The 17152-nt window shown below is 44.4% G+C and overlaps 1 long non-coding RNA gene across 1 annotated transcript; it reads right to left on the reverse strand.

Annotated features, from left to right (window-relative positions):
- Positions 1 to 6110: 6110 nt before the first annotated feature.
- On the reverse strand, positions 6111 to 8411 carry LOC119384965 (uncharacterized). The gene is made up of 3 exons (XR_005182014.2): positions 8327 to 8411; positions 6360 to 6443; positions 6111 to 6252 (listed from the first exon to the last, which is right to left on the reverse strand). It is a non-coding gene; the product is annotated as an uncharacterized LOC119384965 (long non-coding RNA).
- Positions 8412 to 17152: the final 8741 nt, after the last annotated feature.

A 17152-nucleotide genomic window follows, 5' to 3' on the forward strand; every position in this document is an offset into this window, starting at 1 on the left:
CTGTTTCTTGCTTTTTCTATTTTTTTTCTTTCTCTCTCTTTCTATTTCTCGCTTGCTGCCTCATTTTTTTTTCTATTTTTAGACGGGCTTTTGCCTACGTTACTCCAAGCGACGACAGCATACGACAGCCCGGGCCCCAGAAGATCCCCGCACTTATCATCACCAAGGGGCTCGAAGCACAAGAGGAAGAAGTCTTCTCCTTGGCGCGAGCGCACGCTACAGCTGGCTATGCTATACGTGGTTTTGCCTGAGTTGCGCCAAGCTACGACAGCATACGATGACAGCATACGACAGGCCAGGCCCCTAAAGTGTTCCGCACTTTTAAAAAAAAAAAACAAGTTTTGACAAGCACCCTTTTACGCCACAACAAATTGGCGAAGCTTGCACTAAGCAGCGGCAGGCTTGAAACAGGGAAACTGAACGATTATGTAGACTGATCTGGCCGCTTCTAGCTTGTTCCTAGGCCTTAGCTAGGTGATGCAGGTTTTTTTATAGGCTGCTTCTAGGTCGTTGCTAGGCTTTCGCTATGTGATACTAGGTTGTTTCTACGTTCATTGCCAGCGCAGAGAGGTTTTTGTTAAACTACATAGTACAGACAGCCCCATAGACGAGACGGATGCCCAAGCTGCAGAGACAGAACCTCGCGCTGACACCAAACGTTCGCATCTCCTATAGATCTACGGGCACGTCGTCGTTGGCGTAGGCCAGTGCTGGGCAGTATCGAAGATACATGTATCTTAGATACTATCTTAGATACTCCTTGGGTATCTTGTATCTGTATCGCGATACGTCTCGCCAGACGAGTATCTGTATCTGTATTTCCGATACATTCAATAACTGTATCGTGTATCTTAAGATACAAGATACTGAAGAACACCGAGCAAAACAAGTAACGGTGGCTGAACTACGCTCCTCAAGCTGATACTGCTACTACTAAGGCTCTTGAATAAAACTAACGACAGTGACATTCTTTATATATCTGCCAGAGTTCTCCAGCGAGGGCAGGCGATGAGGTCAGCGCGTCCCTATCGGTGGAGCACAGTCACGTGGTGGCGGCTCGCGCGATCTCGACATACAAAAGCCCGCGAACGTCTACAAGCAGTCGAACTTCGCTTTCTCGCAATTCTCCTTTCTTTTTACTCGTGTCGGTACCATGACATTTCCTCGTAAACACTGTACTGTTCTACCGTACTCTAACGCGTACGAACCTCTCGCGAAAATTCTGACGCTCCTACAGTGTCGTTATCGAAGTTTCCCTTGCGTATACATAGTGTTTCGTTACGAAGTCTGAAGAATGCAAGAATGGGGTTTCTTTGCGTCTCGCGGCTTTCACAGGACAGCTATTTAAAAAGATCTCAATGATGTCAAGTTTTAACTTACATACGATGAGATTCTAAAAACTGTCGCTCCACTGGTGCTGATGCTAGATGCTGTAGAACAAGCACTTACGTAACATAATATATCTTGGTGTACTGTATCTTTGTTCTTCCTGCTCAATTATTCAAGTGGTTATTTTGATCATAATTTTATTGTCACCATGAGTGCTATTTTTTCTGTCCTCCGTTTGCATCACATCTAAAGAAAGTCCGCGAAACATGACCACGTGATTGCCCTCGTCCGCTGCCGTACTGCAGGGCTCTCAAGCCCGCTTCGAGGGAAACAACCGCCGCGTGGACCATGGCGAAATTGCCGGCCGCGGCCTTATGCTTCACCGTGCGTCAACATTCCAGACGACCGCACACGGCAAGGAAACGCCGTCTTCCTCGATATGCTGACAGTTCGCGCGCCGGTTGTTATACTCGAAGCACGTTTCAGAGCGCTGAAGTATGGTAGCGCACGAGCGGCGCAGTAACGTGGTTTCATTTGATCTTTCGTGCGCTTTCCTTTAAAATCGAAAAAAAAATCACACGCAGAATGTACGTCGCCACCAAAAATTGGGCCGGTCGTTTTGGAATGCCCTCTACGACGTGATTGGCACCCGCTTTGTCGTAAATGAATATTAAAAATAATTTTTTAATAAATAAATGAATATTAAAAATAATATTAAAAATAATCGGTTTAGATTGATAAATTGTACTTTCAGAACTATAATGTCGTTAATTTCACCATCATAGGTGTATTAATAAATGAGGAAATAAAGTTGAAAGTATCGTTTTTAAATTTCGCGCCGCAATCGCCACGCCTGACGTCACGGATTTCAATGTGTACTTATCGTGTTTTGGCGCCATTGGCTTAACAAAATTTCCTCAAATTTCGTAGGCTAACTCCATGGACCCCTCACTTCATTTTTACCGTTTAAGAACCTACGCATGCCCTAGTAGGCGCCGTCAAAATATGTGACGTCACGGCGAATGGTGTAGAAACTTCAAGGTGGCGTCGTCACCCACTTTTTCTTTTTGCGCGATTTCTCGCTTACTAAGCGGTCTTCTCGCAGCAAGCGTGGTGCTTCTGGTATCGTGGTAGCGTGGTGCTTCTGGTATCGTTTACTAATACGAGAAAACTCGTTTTGTCCCTTTAACCACTTTTTTAGATATTTGATTCTATAGTTACGTGAAACGACCTGCAAACGTTCACTGTGATTGATAAGGAACCGCCTTGCTATTTGACTAAAATATATTGGTTTTCTTTTTTGAGGTCACCGTAAAGTTTCTCGCTGTTGCAAATCACGAAATAGTCGGAGCCATAAGTGACAATAGCAGTGGTATCCTACAACGCCTTGTGCCACTACAATACGCCTGAGACATTTCTGGACGGCACTAGTTCTCTCGGAGAAGAAATTTCAAAAGATTGCACGTTCGTGAATATGTTGCTAACGAACGCTTTACGCCAGCAGATAAGTAGAATATGCAAATCATTGCAGTTTTAATTCCTCAATGTAAACATGATGCGTCACGAAAAAATATCGCTACCAGCGTTGTTGCGGCATTTGCGGTGATCCGGTATTGCGGAAACGGTGATTGATAGCTTGCACGTGACGTCATGAACGCAAAACATGGCGGCTTAGATGACGTCAAGGCAATGTAATCACGCGGTGGTTAACCTGGTTCACTGTGATAACGACGTCGCTGGAACGTTATTTGGGCTCTGTACATGAATAACCAAGGAAACAGCATGCGATGTTCTGATAACACTAACGTGACATCCCTAAGTTCGCGTCCCACCATATTGGCGCTCCAACGTGGCTGTTTCAGTGACGTCAGTGCAAGCCATCTATACGCTTACGGACAAGGTAGAACTGCACAGCGGTATTTGCGCCATCGTGTGGAGGCTTCTTATTGGCGTTGTTATATTCAGATGGCAACCCGCTAGCTGGTCGGCAAGTAGAGAAGCGGCCCCCATTAGTTACAAAAGTGTCAAGCAAGAACCACTGACAGCGCAGCGTATAAAGAGCTCTCATGTTAAGCTGAGTTGTTTCGGAATGAAACTAATATATCTTTAGCAGTAAGGCAGAAATCTGGGGACACAAGAGATGTTTTCTCAAAATTAAACAAAGTTGGTGGCAGTTAAGAAAACTCCGATTTAAGATTTTGGTTCATAAGCGTTTCCTACTTCATTATATCGATATATAAGAGCAAATTTGCCAATGTATCGAAGTATCTTAAGATACAATTGGGAAGTATCGTATCGGATACAATTATTCCGGTAGTATCTTGTATCTGTATCTCCAATACTTCTTGCCTGAGTATCTTGTATCGTATCGCAATACAATTTCAAAGTATCTTTGCCCAGCCCTGGCGTAGGCCTTCTATCGCGTCGGGGTCTTCTCGCAGCCGCTAGGTGATGCAGGTTGCTTCTGGGTCGTTGCTAGGTTTTAGCTAGGTTGTTTTACCTTGATTCTCAGCACAGAGTGAACATGGTCCGAGTTGAGCCACAGACAGTCTAGACACGACACGGATGTCCAAACTGCAGATACAGAACCTCGCGCTGAAACCAAGCGTTCGCACCTCTCATATATATACGGGCACGTCGTCGTTGGCGTAGGCCATGCATCGCTTCGGGTCTTCTCGCAACCGCCGTTGCCTTTCCCGTTCCCTAGTATTCTCTCGCCGCACGTACTCGGCATCTTCGGCTCGCCGCCGTCGCTTCGCAGCCATTTGTTGGGCTAACTGTTGCCTTCTACATTTTTAGTGGACCAGTGGTGTGTAGTGTGATTTACCCAATTTCTGTGGCACATACCCGTTTATGATGATGACAGTTTCTTGGTTCGCCGGACAAGGAACAATTTGCTAAACCGCTTCGCTGTTAAAATCACTTGGACTGGGGCCAGCAAAGCATATGCAGCACAATGCAAACATTTTCTTACGAGATTTTTGTTAGTGGACACTGAACTAGACAAGCATTTGTGATGAACAGCCATGTGCAGTTATCTATGAAGTGATATCTTATACCGTGTGCTGGGGACTTGGATAAAACTTGGACAGGAATGTGTGCGTGCGAACATTCTAGTGTGAACTTCTACCAGCGAACAATACAAATTCTCATGTTATTTCCTTCATTTGTTTCTGTTTCCTATTTGATTTCTTTACTTGTATGCTTATTTTGGGCCAACAATTGTGTTTCTTCTTTCTACATAGAGAAGCAGGAGAAATTCACGAGTACCCGTTTGTACCACGAAGCTGCATCTGAATCAATGCTGTTTTCTCAGAAAGAAAGTTCTTAGTTGCCGAAAGTTTCTCGCTGGTCCGGGTATCGAACCCAGGACGAACGTCTTTCCGGGGCGGTCTCTGTACCAGCTGAACTAACCACTAACCACGCAATTGCGCGCACGCCGATGGTCTGAGGACAGCGTGTTTTGGGCCGCCATAATTCTCCTAGTCACGTTCCCAGACACGTTCACCTTTGCACTTGTAGCTTGGTAGGTTTCTAATTAGAACGTAATATAATCCTGATAAATAACGTGGGAAACGACTTGTTTTCAAACGACGAGTCCTCTTCTTTGTAAAACAGTTCACGTAACCTTGAAGCGTGTCTGCGAGCGTGGCTTCTTCAATTTACCTAATTTCACTCATTTTCGGGATTTATTCACAGGTTGCGCTTACCAAAAAAACAGAGCCTTGTTGTCTTGTTCATTAGGGACTTTTAGCGTGTACGTATACTTCTTTATGTTACCGTGCTACCCGATACCGGAAGGAATTTGCGCATGCGCGGGCCTTTACGGAATGTAAAGGGAACGCAAACTACTTGCCGATACGTTTCACGTTTGCGGCCATAGCTCGCGAATTCACATTCGTTCGTGGCTACTCGCGATATCCGCTTTTCCGAGACCCCAGCCGCCGAGTGAAAATAAGCCAACGTGCGAGTGCCAATTGCGACCAAGTTGTTTGATCAGGATTACCGAAGCTAGAGTGGCCTAGAAAACCTAAGCCGTAAATGTGAGAGGCCTAAAGCACCTGAGAGGGCAGATAGGTGGTGCCATCTAGCGGGGCCGAAGTGTACCAGGCAAGCATAAAATTATTCTTGTAGCTACAGCGGTGCATTTTACTTCTGGTGTAAATACCTTGCAGCGGCGCAATTACGAATTAGTTGACTTTCTAATCTGCTTTTCCCTCAAAAACACTAGGCGAGAACAAACTTGCCCATTATTGTGGTTGCACGAAGCGTCACAAGATGTCGACACCATCTTTCGGTAACCCGGCATTCCTACATCTATTTGCGTACACCGGGATGCCGTGCACACTAAATACCTCTATTGCGATTCTGCGGCAGCGGTGATTGAATCTTATCTAAGTTAAATATAGTTTGAATGCAGTCATTATCATCATGTAGTGGTTTGTGTAAATGTAAAGGTGTACGTTTACGTACGTACGTAAACGTTTCCATATGATAAGCTAAAAGTTTTCTAAAACATGCGTTCCGGTAACACGGTAAACGCACTCCGGTATTCTGGTAACACGGTAACGTAAAAAAGTATACGTACGAGCTAAAAGTCCCTATTCCAAGCAATCGGTGCACAATCTTTTTGGGATACACCATGAGTTACAGGCAAAAACACTCCATTTGTTAGCTTGAAAATTATGCTAACACTTTGTTAACGACCACATTGACGGAGTTACAACAAAAGCAGCATTTCGTTTCACCGGGTGAATGACGAAGACTGCATGTAACCGCTATTGAGCAAGTACTTTTATTTCCCATTACAGTAATATGGGTCATACACAACATACTTTGACGGCCCACACAGCAAATGAAATACAAAAAAGCAAAGGGACTCGATCTTACTCTCTTGACCTGCCTTCACCCACAGTTCACAGCCTGAAAAAAATAATAGAAAGTCAGAATGGAGTGCTCTATATTTATGCAATATTGCAAACCAGATAGAAAAAAATCCTTGCCCTTCATCTTTACCGATAAGTTCTTACCGTTTTTGCGATGTGGTACTCTCAGAATTTCACAGTTGTCGTACTCCGTGAAGGCAACTGGGAACTCGACGACTTTCTTCCTGTCTAAGATATCAAACAAAGACAAGTGAACCTCTTAAATCAGGTATCCGGTGCTCAATGCGTGCCACGATCACAAAGATAGTGTTCACTGCACAATGCCGCCAGGCTTACATAATGCAATTTACCGTTCCCCTTCTCGAAAAACTTCACGCGCTGAAAATCAGGAAAGAAACTTCATCGCTTACAATGCTCAGCAAAGAACCGCCTTTCTTACTGTGCCCAATGACACTATGCTGTTTAGCCCTCTGGTAAAAGTGTCTGCCACTCTGGCCGGCGTACTGGAGACCATAGTTTAAGGCAGGGGTCTGCAAGCTGCGGCCCGCGGGCCGCAGTATTGTCCGCTCCTTGCACAGCATTATGCGGCTCTTAGCACGACGTCAGAACCCTCCCCCATACCCTTTACTAACCGATGAACACATCCACGACTCTCTGCGTCTGTCAGTGAGCAACCTTGACGTAGATATTGGCGAGTTGGCTAAGAATGTTCGGCACCAAAAGTCGCATTGAAAGAGTTTCTTTTTTGTTTTTGCTTGTAACCTATGTTTCTGAATTGCAACCTTGTGATGTGCGTGCTGAAAATAAACATGATCTCTGTTCTAGTTTCGCACATCATTATTGTCAATACGCCGAATGTTTTCGCCTTGCCTGCAAAGCCTGTCTCTTCCCCCTCCCCCTCTACCCGATCTGCCGTGCGGCCCCCGCCGTCTCGGCTTCATGCAACTCGGCCCTCCGCCACTAAAGGTTTCCGACCTCTGGCTTAAGGAAATGTTGTTAACGGCACTCTCCTACATGCGATGTACGCTGTGACATGTGGAAGATACTTCAAAGTTCGCAAGTTCCCGAATGCACTCTATCACGGGGTCTGGGAATGTAACAAGAATGCACAAACGACGCCTATGCAATCACCAACAGAGGACCAGTGGGAGGCACAGCTGACGAGCATAAATCCCGAGGTCCAGCTATGGCCGATGAACAGAGCTAAGCTATCAGCTCAAGCTCACGGCTACTCGGACTGTGTTGATCGCTCATCTCCGGGCGTAAACAGACTGGTCAAGGAAATTAAAATTTATCTTATCGAACTACATTAGAGGTGCATGTTGCAAACCTGTTCCTGCGTTGCAACACAGGAACATGGATGCTATGCGTTACAGTGCGCCTACTTCTCCAACTTGCAGTGATGCAGCGTGATACTACATTTTGGGGTTGTAGCAGGACTCCGTACACTGTGCTCTTATGCCGCACTTATGCACTCACACACTTCTAACCAATCTTTTCAATCAATATTAATCTGAAAAAAATTGCAATGAGGGTCAGAGATGAGGTTACGCTATTTGGTTTAAAGTTGCTCGCCTCGATGTGTGCAAACTGAACGAAAGTGCATGTGCCCTGTATAGTCGCTTTAGAACGAACGAAGCTTTCAAATACCTGCGAATTATGAAACTATACCACTTGAATTAACGTACCCGTTGAAGCTCGGAATTGTAACTACATTCCTTTGAATATATCTGCATTAGTATGATGGAAGAACTTTTCACCGAAGCTGTGCGAAACGCTGCCAAAACGGGATGGCATCTTGCCTACGCATCCTGTAGGAACATTTGCTACGCAGGACAATTCTTGCTTCTTGCTGCACTTCTTGCTGTACACTTCTTGCGGCACCTTGTCCGCTTAACAGCAGCGACCTTACATATCTGATGTAGGTAAATTTTAATAACTTATGAGCATTGCATAAGCATCTTACACAGTTTCCAGCACACAAGTTTTACCTTTTTTTCATTCGTCACACACGTAGTTTGAACGCTTGTTGATGGTGCTGTTTTGCAACTAGCAGCAAGATATTAATCCATCACTTAGCAACAACGGAGCTCCACTACTCTCAAACTTACCAAGGGTGAGTGATGACTGGATCACATTTGGAAGAGGGTAACCCTCAGAAGCTCGTACCCAGGCATAAGCCGTTTGGTTGCTCCTGGTAACAAAAAATGTGATATAAACTGTGTTTTAAAGATTGCATAATTATTTAACTAGCATATTTATTTAACTAGTCATTTACTAGCCTGAAATGCTCTTTTTGAAGGTTCTTTCTCAATGAGATTCATAAGCACCGTGACACACCTGCATCTTAAGTGAACATGACAGGTGTGTCTGAAACATCCGATTTGCATGAGACTTTTCCTTTTCGAAGATAATTTTTGGCTGAACTTATGACATCAGCCTTGATTTGTCTCATGCGCATGTTGGAATGTTCGTTTAACCCCTTTCCTTGTGCGTCATTATTTCGTAAAATGAATAGTAGTTAGTTCGCGCTTCTGTGGTTCGCTGTGCTTCTTTCTACGTCGTCTTTCGTATCTTAAAAGCGCGGTGTAAATTTCGCGTCAGTCTCAATATCTAGGATGCGCAAAACATTATTTCTGATTTTTCGAAAGCAATTTACGTAGTCATAGCAAAAGTCAGGGTGAATATATTTGCAAACAATAATCATATTTATAGATAACGCCTGTATTCGTGGGTCCTTGGTTGGTTGGTTAGTTGACTGGTTGGTAAAACTTTATTGTTGGTCCTGAAAAACGCGACTAGCGCGCAGTGGGCTCCTTCCACGTTGGGACGGCCAGGCTAAGCCTGACCGCCGCATCATGTGCTCTCTGATGGCTGAAAGCTTATCCCCTTCGTTGGGGCTTCTGATGGCGGAGCACCACTTGGCTTGGTTGGCTTGATCGGGGCCCATTCACTAAGGACATCACCAGAGCATGGGATCTAAGTTATCTACGTTCCCTCGACGGGGGCACGAGCTGCTAGTGTATACGTGCACGGATAAATATTCTGTAATAAAGGCGAATTTGGATACCAAACCGCCTGTCAGGGTCTAATGGTCATTGCCTGGGCTCTGTTTAACTTTTTGTGAGGAAGGGGGTAAACCCTTCAGCCAAGGTAGAAGTGCTGTGAAATCTCATTGTATGAGATGTCTCTTGTCCAACGTCTTCGGCGGGGGAAAAGCTTCGTGGGCGCGGAACGTGAGACCTCGCGCCTTGGAGTGGGCCATCTCGTTGAGGTTCGTGGAACCCCCCGCAAAAGGGGCCATGCGAGCAGGAAACAGCGTTAAGATGTTAGTAGAAATGTCCTTGTCACCGAGGATATGGAGTGCTTCCTTGGAGACGGCGGCGCCGTCAAAAGCCCGGACGGTTGCCCAGGAGTAACGACGCTCCCACGCTTCACGTCGAGGAGAGCAATGGCAATGGCCACCTTGGTTCTCGGTGATTTCATTTTATTTTATGGTGCCATTTAACAATGATAAGATATACTGTGTTGCTGGGTTTTTTAGCATGCTGTGCGTCTGGTGAGGATAAATGGACGCACAGCTCACCGGCTTTTTATTGTTTTACGCACTCGAACGCTGCAAAGACGAAGTGGAAGCGCAGGTCCTGCGTTTTTTTTAAATTTTTATTGGAATAGCAATTATGTGGACTCTACAGGCGTGATTTTGCCGTCGCCGTCATGTTCCGTATAAAGTCCAAATCGTTAACATCAGTCCGCGCGTCGCATGTTCTGCACGCGAGGGAAAGCGTACTCAAGCACTGATGAAAGGAGCCGCCCATCTCCGTCGCGCCTAAGGCGCAGGGAGATATGAGCCCGAAAGGTGTCCCTATAGGTAACCAAGTTCCGAATTGCCTAGTTGTATGCAACTTTACTGTAAAAACATATAGCGAATTGAAGCAATATATGCGTCTACTTCTTTAGAGCAAGCAAGTTACAACAGAATAGAACAGAAATTTATATGTAAGCAGCCATATCATCTCTTAAAACCTATGAGACCCTTTGTACACATTTGGGTACACAACTTGTTTTTGCTAGTTGTGTCGACTGGTGGCTAAGAGCAGGATATATTGCGGATTGGATGAACTGAACCTCCTGCGCTTCAAATGTGTCTTCGTTTAACTTTATCTTGCATTGTACAATTGCATAGGATCACTTTACTGAAGGCGCTACCATGTTCGCCGAGTCGTTGGACGTGCCGCTTTCCAACAGCCACGACAAAAGTAAAACTTTTCTTTTCGAAATGAATATAACCGAAAACAAAATTGCGCTATATGTCTAGCCTGGGACATGAATCTAATTATGCAACAAACACAACATGAATGACATATAAATCAACGTATTGTGAGATAATTTTTTTTCAATTGAATATTGAGTGCATTCAAGTAATGCTGCGTAGATTTGCCGCATTTACAGACCGTTCTTTATACGTCGTGTCTGAAAGGGTCAATAAACTTGGAAATATATTCCCTAGGCAAAACTGTGACATTAACAATAATAACGACTAAAGGTATGAAAATAGAAAAAAACTGTAACATATAATATTGTGTTAAAGATGTCATTACCCAATACATTATGTAATAGAGGGTGGCCTTGCAGGATGATTCCGGCATATTAGGATGCTCCTTTTATTGAATGTTTAAGTTAATAGGTACACCAATACATCGCATAGCGTATTTTAGAGCCGACAATAATTTACAATTTTACGATCAATTTTACTATTTAAGCAGCTAGGTCACTCAAGCACGTCATGCACGATTGTCGCACGTCGTATGGTGCGCATATTGTCATATCAAGGCAATGAAACGAGAACTGCGGCATCACATTGGCGCATTGTCTTGTTTTTCGCGTCGTACTTCACATGCGTATCATGCAATTCATGGCTCGACATGCCGATTTTCGTATACATCGGTATGTACAAAATTAATGACATGACAAGGAGAGTGCCAAGACGTAGATAGATAGATAGATAGATAGATAGATAGATAGATAGATAGATAGATAGATAGATAGATAGATAGATAGATAGATAGATAGATAGATAGATAGACAGACAGACAGACAGACAGACAGACAGACAGACAGATAGATAGATAGATAGATAGATAGATAGATAGATAGATAGATAGATAGATAGATAGATAGATAGATAGATAGATAGATAGATAGATAGATAGATAGATAGATAGATAGATAGATAGATAGATAGATAGATAGATAGATAGATGTTTAGGTGCACTTAATCCTACGACTTCTTTGATATGGTCAAGGAGCACTTTGAGCACTGGTTTTTTTGACAAGCAAACCTCACTGTCGTTCTCACCATCTTGTTTCTATGTCTCTATTGGCTCTTTCCTGGTTACTTCAACATACATGTGGAGCAATGCATTTCTCGTGACTTTTTCTTGCAAGCCAATCATTGACAGCCTATGTGTTAGTGCACTCCGAGAGGAAGCTGCGGTCTTCCAGAAAGATTCGCTTTTCTATTTACTTCGCAAGTGTGTTCCTACAAGCAACATAGTTGGTTTACACTTTTAAGTTTTGTGCGTACACCACTGCGGCCACTCTGTCACTCGACTCACGATGCACGCAATACTGTTGCGCATAGCAACCGCGACAATGTGCGCCCCAGCGTGCGAAGCACAGGATGGGTCTCCTGGCAAATAAACCGTCGAATTTGAATTTCCAATGTCGGCGATTGGCTGTGGCAGACGCCTAGCGACGAGGCGCAGCTGCCAATTAAGACTAAGGGATGACCGGCGAGCACAAGCTGCGTCTTTCGCGCGATTCCACGAAGTGCTCTGTCTGTGCATATGCACACTTCACTGTGAATCTCACATTTTCCTCAGCCTAATGCTGCCTTTTCAGTGCATCGGCCAAGTTTAACAATGAAGTTGGACGCAGTGAAGAATGCCGGCGTGTACACCACACTAAGTCAAATTCTAATATATTTAGAACTGAGGAAAACCCGACCAAGCTAGATTTTTTAACGGAATAGCATACTTTTTGAAGAACACTGACTGGAGAGTAAAATACACAAATAAAATATGAATGCGTTTGGAAAATTTGGGTGCATAAATATTAAAGTGGACAACGCGACGACAATCACTTTGAGTTTATTGGGTCACCCCAGAAAAAAGAAAAACAGAACTGCTAAACAGCCGAGCGCATGCGCACAAATTTTCACGTCAAAGGTAAATAAAATTTAAAAATAAAGATTGCTGATCCCTCCGCCATAGGAATCGGTATAACACGAAAGTGAAACGTGCCATCTGAGAAGTAGTTAATTGTTTATAGTGCATTAGCATATGAGAGCTTGTATAATGTGTACAGTTGTTTGGCAGATATAGCACCGCTTGGTGCGAACGCACTCACGTTGACGCCTAGTGGCATATATTCGTACCGACGACTAACGCTCATGATCATGATTTAACCATTTCGGTAGCTGAAGTTGTCAAGATATACCTGGAGAGCGCATATGGTGAATCCCACGCAAACATAGCATCAACAACCACATAGTAGACACTGATACTCGATATCACGCCTTCAAAGCGCTGTGAAACGCGAAGAGAAACGCGACGAGCGTCCTGTCTTCCTTCTAGCCTGGTCGTTAATTCTCACAGGGCGAGCTGAGTAACGCGCCGAACAGGACAGTCGTAGCAACGGCGCGTTGCAGGAGCTAATGGCGGAGGCAGCGAAGTTTCTTGCTTTGTTTCGACCCTGGTGGCCCATATGTCACCGCCCAAAGGGGACGCTCATAGAATCCATCTGTGCATCCAAGAGCAATGTGTGAAAGATAAAAGGCGCGTTCAGTGTAGCCTCCGTTATGAGCTAGGCGGTAGCTCAGTGAGCTAAACGCCCATCAGCCACCTCGCGGACCGAGCGGTCGTGGGTTCTACTCTGGATAACGGAACTTTTTCTTTATTTTCCATCTGATCACGTTCATTTTGCTGACGTATTTCCAAGACGGAAATACGTCATGACAGTCTTGATGGACCCCGGCATAAAACACTTTCGTGTTAAAAACTGGTCTCACTGTCAAATAAACAGATTGATGTGACGCTGACGCAATCCGTATCGCGTTTCCGCATATGTCTAGCTTACAACAGTTCTCGGGCACTTGTAGCGGCGCTTCTGACTAGAATCTGCCCAAAAGATCATGCACAGAAGTTAAGGTATCACTGTTCGGAAGCTTATCTTGCTAGAAAGCGAAGCATGGGTTGCGTCAACGACACATCAATCTGTTGAAATGAAACACTGAAACAATTTTTCTTTTGCTTTTTCATTGCCGTGAAAAAGTTATGCTCATGCGCTTGACTGTTTAATAGTTGTATGATTTTTTTCTGGACGGAACCAAAAAATTAACGCAGCTTCCACTGATCCGCGCAAGGCTGCGTCACAGAGCCGCTGGTGGGCCTCTAGCTGGTTCTGGCTTGGCTAGGCCTTTAACCTCTCACCTGTCTCTTTCGCACCTCTTGCTAAACTACATTACACATGGCTATGATTCCTCTCTTTTTTTACCAGCGAAGCTGTTTAGCAAATCGTTCCTCGTTCACCCCGTACCAAAAAACTATCATCATCATAAACGGGTATGTGGCACAAAAATCGGGTGAATCCTACTACTCACCACTGGTCAACTAAAAATCAAGAAGAAAACCATCGTCATCAAACGGGTATGTGCCACTGTGCGGCCTATTAGAAAACTATCGTTATCATAAATGGGTATGTGCTATAAAAATTTTGTAAATCCCACTACACACAACTTCCACTAAAAAGGAAGAAGGCAACAGTTAGCCCAAGAAATTGCTGTGAAGTGACGGTGGCGAGCACAACACCCCGAGTACATACATACAAGAAGAGAATACTAGGGAACAGGAAAGGCAATGGCGGCTGCGCGAAGAACCCGAAGCGATAGAATGCCTACGCCAACGATGACGTGCCCGTAGATCTACGAGACGTGACGAACGCTTGGTTTCAGCGCGAGGTTCTCTCTATGGAGTCTGGACATTCGTGCCGTGTCTGTGACTGTCTGTGGTTTGACTCGAATCTCTCTGCGCTTAGAATCAACGTAGCAACAACCTAGCATCACGTAGCTAAACCCGACCTGCGACCTACAAGTAACCTAGAAACAACCTGCATCACCTGGCTAAGGCCTAGAAACAACCTAGAAGCAACAAGATTAGTCTTCAGAATCGTCCTTTTTAGCTGTTTCAAGCCTTGCGCGGCTTAGTGCAAGCTTCGTCTGACTTTTTAACCGTCTTTTTTTTGTTTGAGTCCGTGTCTTTCTATCTTTTCCTATGTCTATTTGTTCCTCTGTCTTTCTTCCATTTCTTTCTATATATCACTCTCTCTGTTCTCATTCCTCCCTGATTCTTTCCTTCCACGTCATCCTCACTTCCCTTTCCCGCCCACTTGCTATAGCATACGGTACTATAAAAAGCATATGCTTTGCTAACGTGCGTAGATAGCCGAGTGGTTGCGACCCTTGCCTTCTTATCGTGTGGACGCGGGTTCGAGTACCGCCTAGACAAGGAATTCTTTTCCGTCAGGAATTTCTCTATCTTTCTTATTCCTGCTTTCTTTCTCTCTCTCTCTCTCTGTACTCCATATCTCGCCCATCAGACTTATTACATCCCACGCCGCAGAAATAGGCGCACGTGTCCTGGAAGCGAAGCAGAAGGGGAAGGCGACGAAGAGGAGCGTGTGTCGGTTCATGATGATGATGATAATTTTCTAATTACGAGATACGGCAAACCTCGCCCAGGACAGCCCTGTTGTAATAAACCAGTTTTGAGTTAGCGCTCGTGATGTCCGGCCTTCCATTCTCGGTCCCTTCGCGCTACAATGACCTATCTAGAAGTGCTCCCCGAATAATTCAGAACGCCGGACAAGCGGTTGCTCGCGGGCGGAGAGCGCTAGTGGAAAAATAGTGCCATAATCTGCGCGTACGCGGCATGCCTAGCTAACAAGCCTTATTCGCCATGCATCACTAATGGCGTTTGGTGCCTCTTAGCGAAAATCACTCACAGTCGCGCGCCATAGAGACGCAGGCCTATCAGGCAAGTGGTGTCAAAAAGATAAATGGCACCCAATGTAACATAACAAAAAGGCATCGATGATCCCTCCGTCACAGGAATCGGTATACCACGAGAGTGAACCATGTCTTCAAAGGAGTATTTCATTTTCTTTCAGAAGCCACAGAAGTGGCTATTTCGCGCAAAGAAAATACAAGGGGAGGGTTAAGGGGAGCGCAAATAGTTCATTGTTTACTGTACATACATTGATGTGTAGGACTCTGAAGCACGGTTCCGGAAAACACACAGCGGATTTCATACTTCTACGCCATCTCCGAACTACTTCTTCCTCCCCTTAAGCAGACTCCCCACTACCAGTTCATGTCCGCAATGGTTGCGCGCCAGAAGAAGAAAAGCCTGCCACAGGTGGGCCCCCCTGCAGGCAAGTGGCCATGGGCACTTGTCGGTAAATTGTCTATCGACAGCATCGATAGATTACTTGAAACTATCAATGGTGTAAACAAACTATGGATAGTAGAACTATCGATAAACTATCAATAGTGCAATGGAGGATACCATCGGTAATATTATGAGCGATAATACACTCTTAGCAACAAGTTAGTAAATAGTTAATACATTCGTGCATTCACTAGTCTCGAGCGCCTTTTGCAATCTTCGCGACATCCCTTTACCAGCTAGTAAAGCTGTTGAATTTTCCCGTTCCTAACCGGGGAGGCTTTGTTAGTGCCTTTAACTATACTACTAAAATACTATGTTGCCAGATACTTCGTAGATGCCGTAGTTTATTATGCCGTAATTGTGACAGTCTTATGAAAAATTTAGGCAAAACTTCAATTTCCTAGATTATGATGGAATAACAGTATCGCGATACGTGATGGCATGCATGTGTACACCCGCCCACAAACGTTTACGAAACGTGGGCTCCACTGAAAATGCGAGTTTCTGCGCTGTTAGTGTACAGCGTTTCTGACCTAGCGGGTAGCTGTATAGCTCGCAGGCTGGAACATTTATTTGGAGTCTATGTTCTCAGACAAAGCGGGAATATAGGTTTCTCGGAAATTTCGCGTTCGACAAACTTTTGGAGGCGGGGGTACAAACAGTAAGGTACAATACACAGAGTCAAATACAATCGTTTATCGTTAAATTCTATGACTTCTAACCGCTACAGTGTGTGCTATTGCAAAGTAGGTACATATATAGCCGTCAAGCTGCTATTAGAGCAGATGGCGCGTGCGTAGAGGCCTTAATATTCTCTGTGTGCTTGTGTGTGTTCTCGCTTACAATCCGTTCGCGCTTCAATATACGCTTTTATGATGCATACTTACCGTGGTAATTATTTAATTAAATTAGCAGTTGTTAATTGGTGCAACAAGCCGTGCCATTTAGGTTTTTTTAATTCACCTGATTTGTGTTTTTGCGCTAAAATCAATTTGATATGGCAATGCATACGCACATATAAAACTAAGTAGGCGTAAGCCTCTAGTTGGCTAATTGTAGTCCGCTAGAGTTAGTACGGAACTAAGAAGCTGGTGCGGTTACTAAAAATTTACTAACAGACTAGCCTTCTATTTAGTACAATTAATTTACTGACAAGGTCGTGAATTTCACTCACCCGCACTTGCTATTAGTATAGTTTGTTAGTGAATGTGCCTGCCCTTTTGTAAGAGTGCACTATCGATAGTGGTGTGAATAATGATGCTGTTGCTGGCCGCGATATTGCCAAACATTTGCGATAGCTTACGATCAGTACTATCAGCAATACTCAGTTCGCTTACTTTTGAGCAATTTTCGGTGAGAGAAATAAATTATTTCCCGAGGGAAATGGCGGAATAGACGATCAATAAATTCATATTCAATAGTAACAAG

The sequence above is a fragment of the Rhipicephalus sanguineus genome, chromosome 3 (genome assembly GCF_013339695.2).
Source record: "Rhipicephalus sanguineus isolate Rsan-2018 chromosome 3, BIME_Rsan_1.4, whole genome shotgun sequence".
In the NCBI taxonomy this organism is placed as follows: Eukaryota; Metazoa; Arthropoda; class Arachnida; order Ixodida; family Ixodidae; genus Rhipicephalus; species Rhipicephalus sanguineus.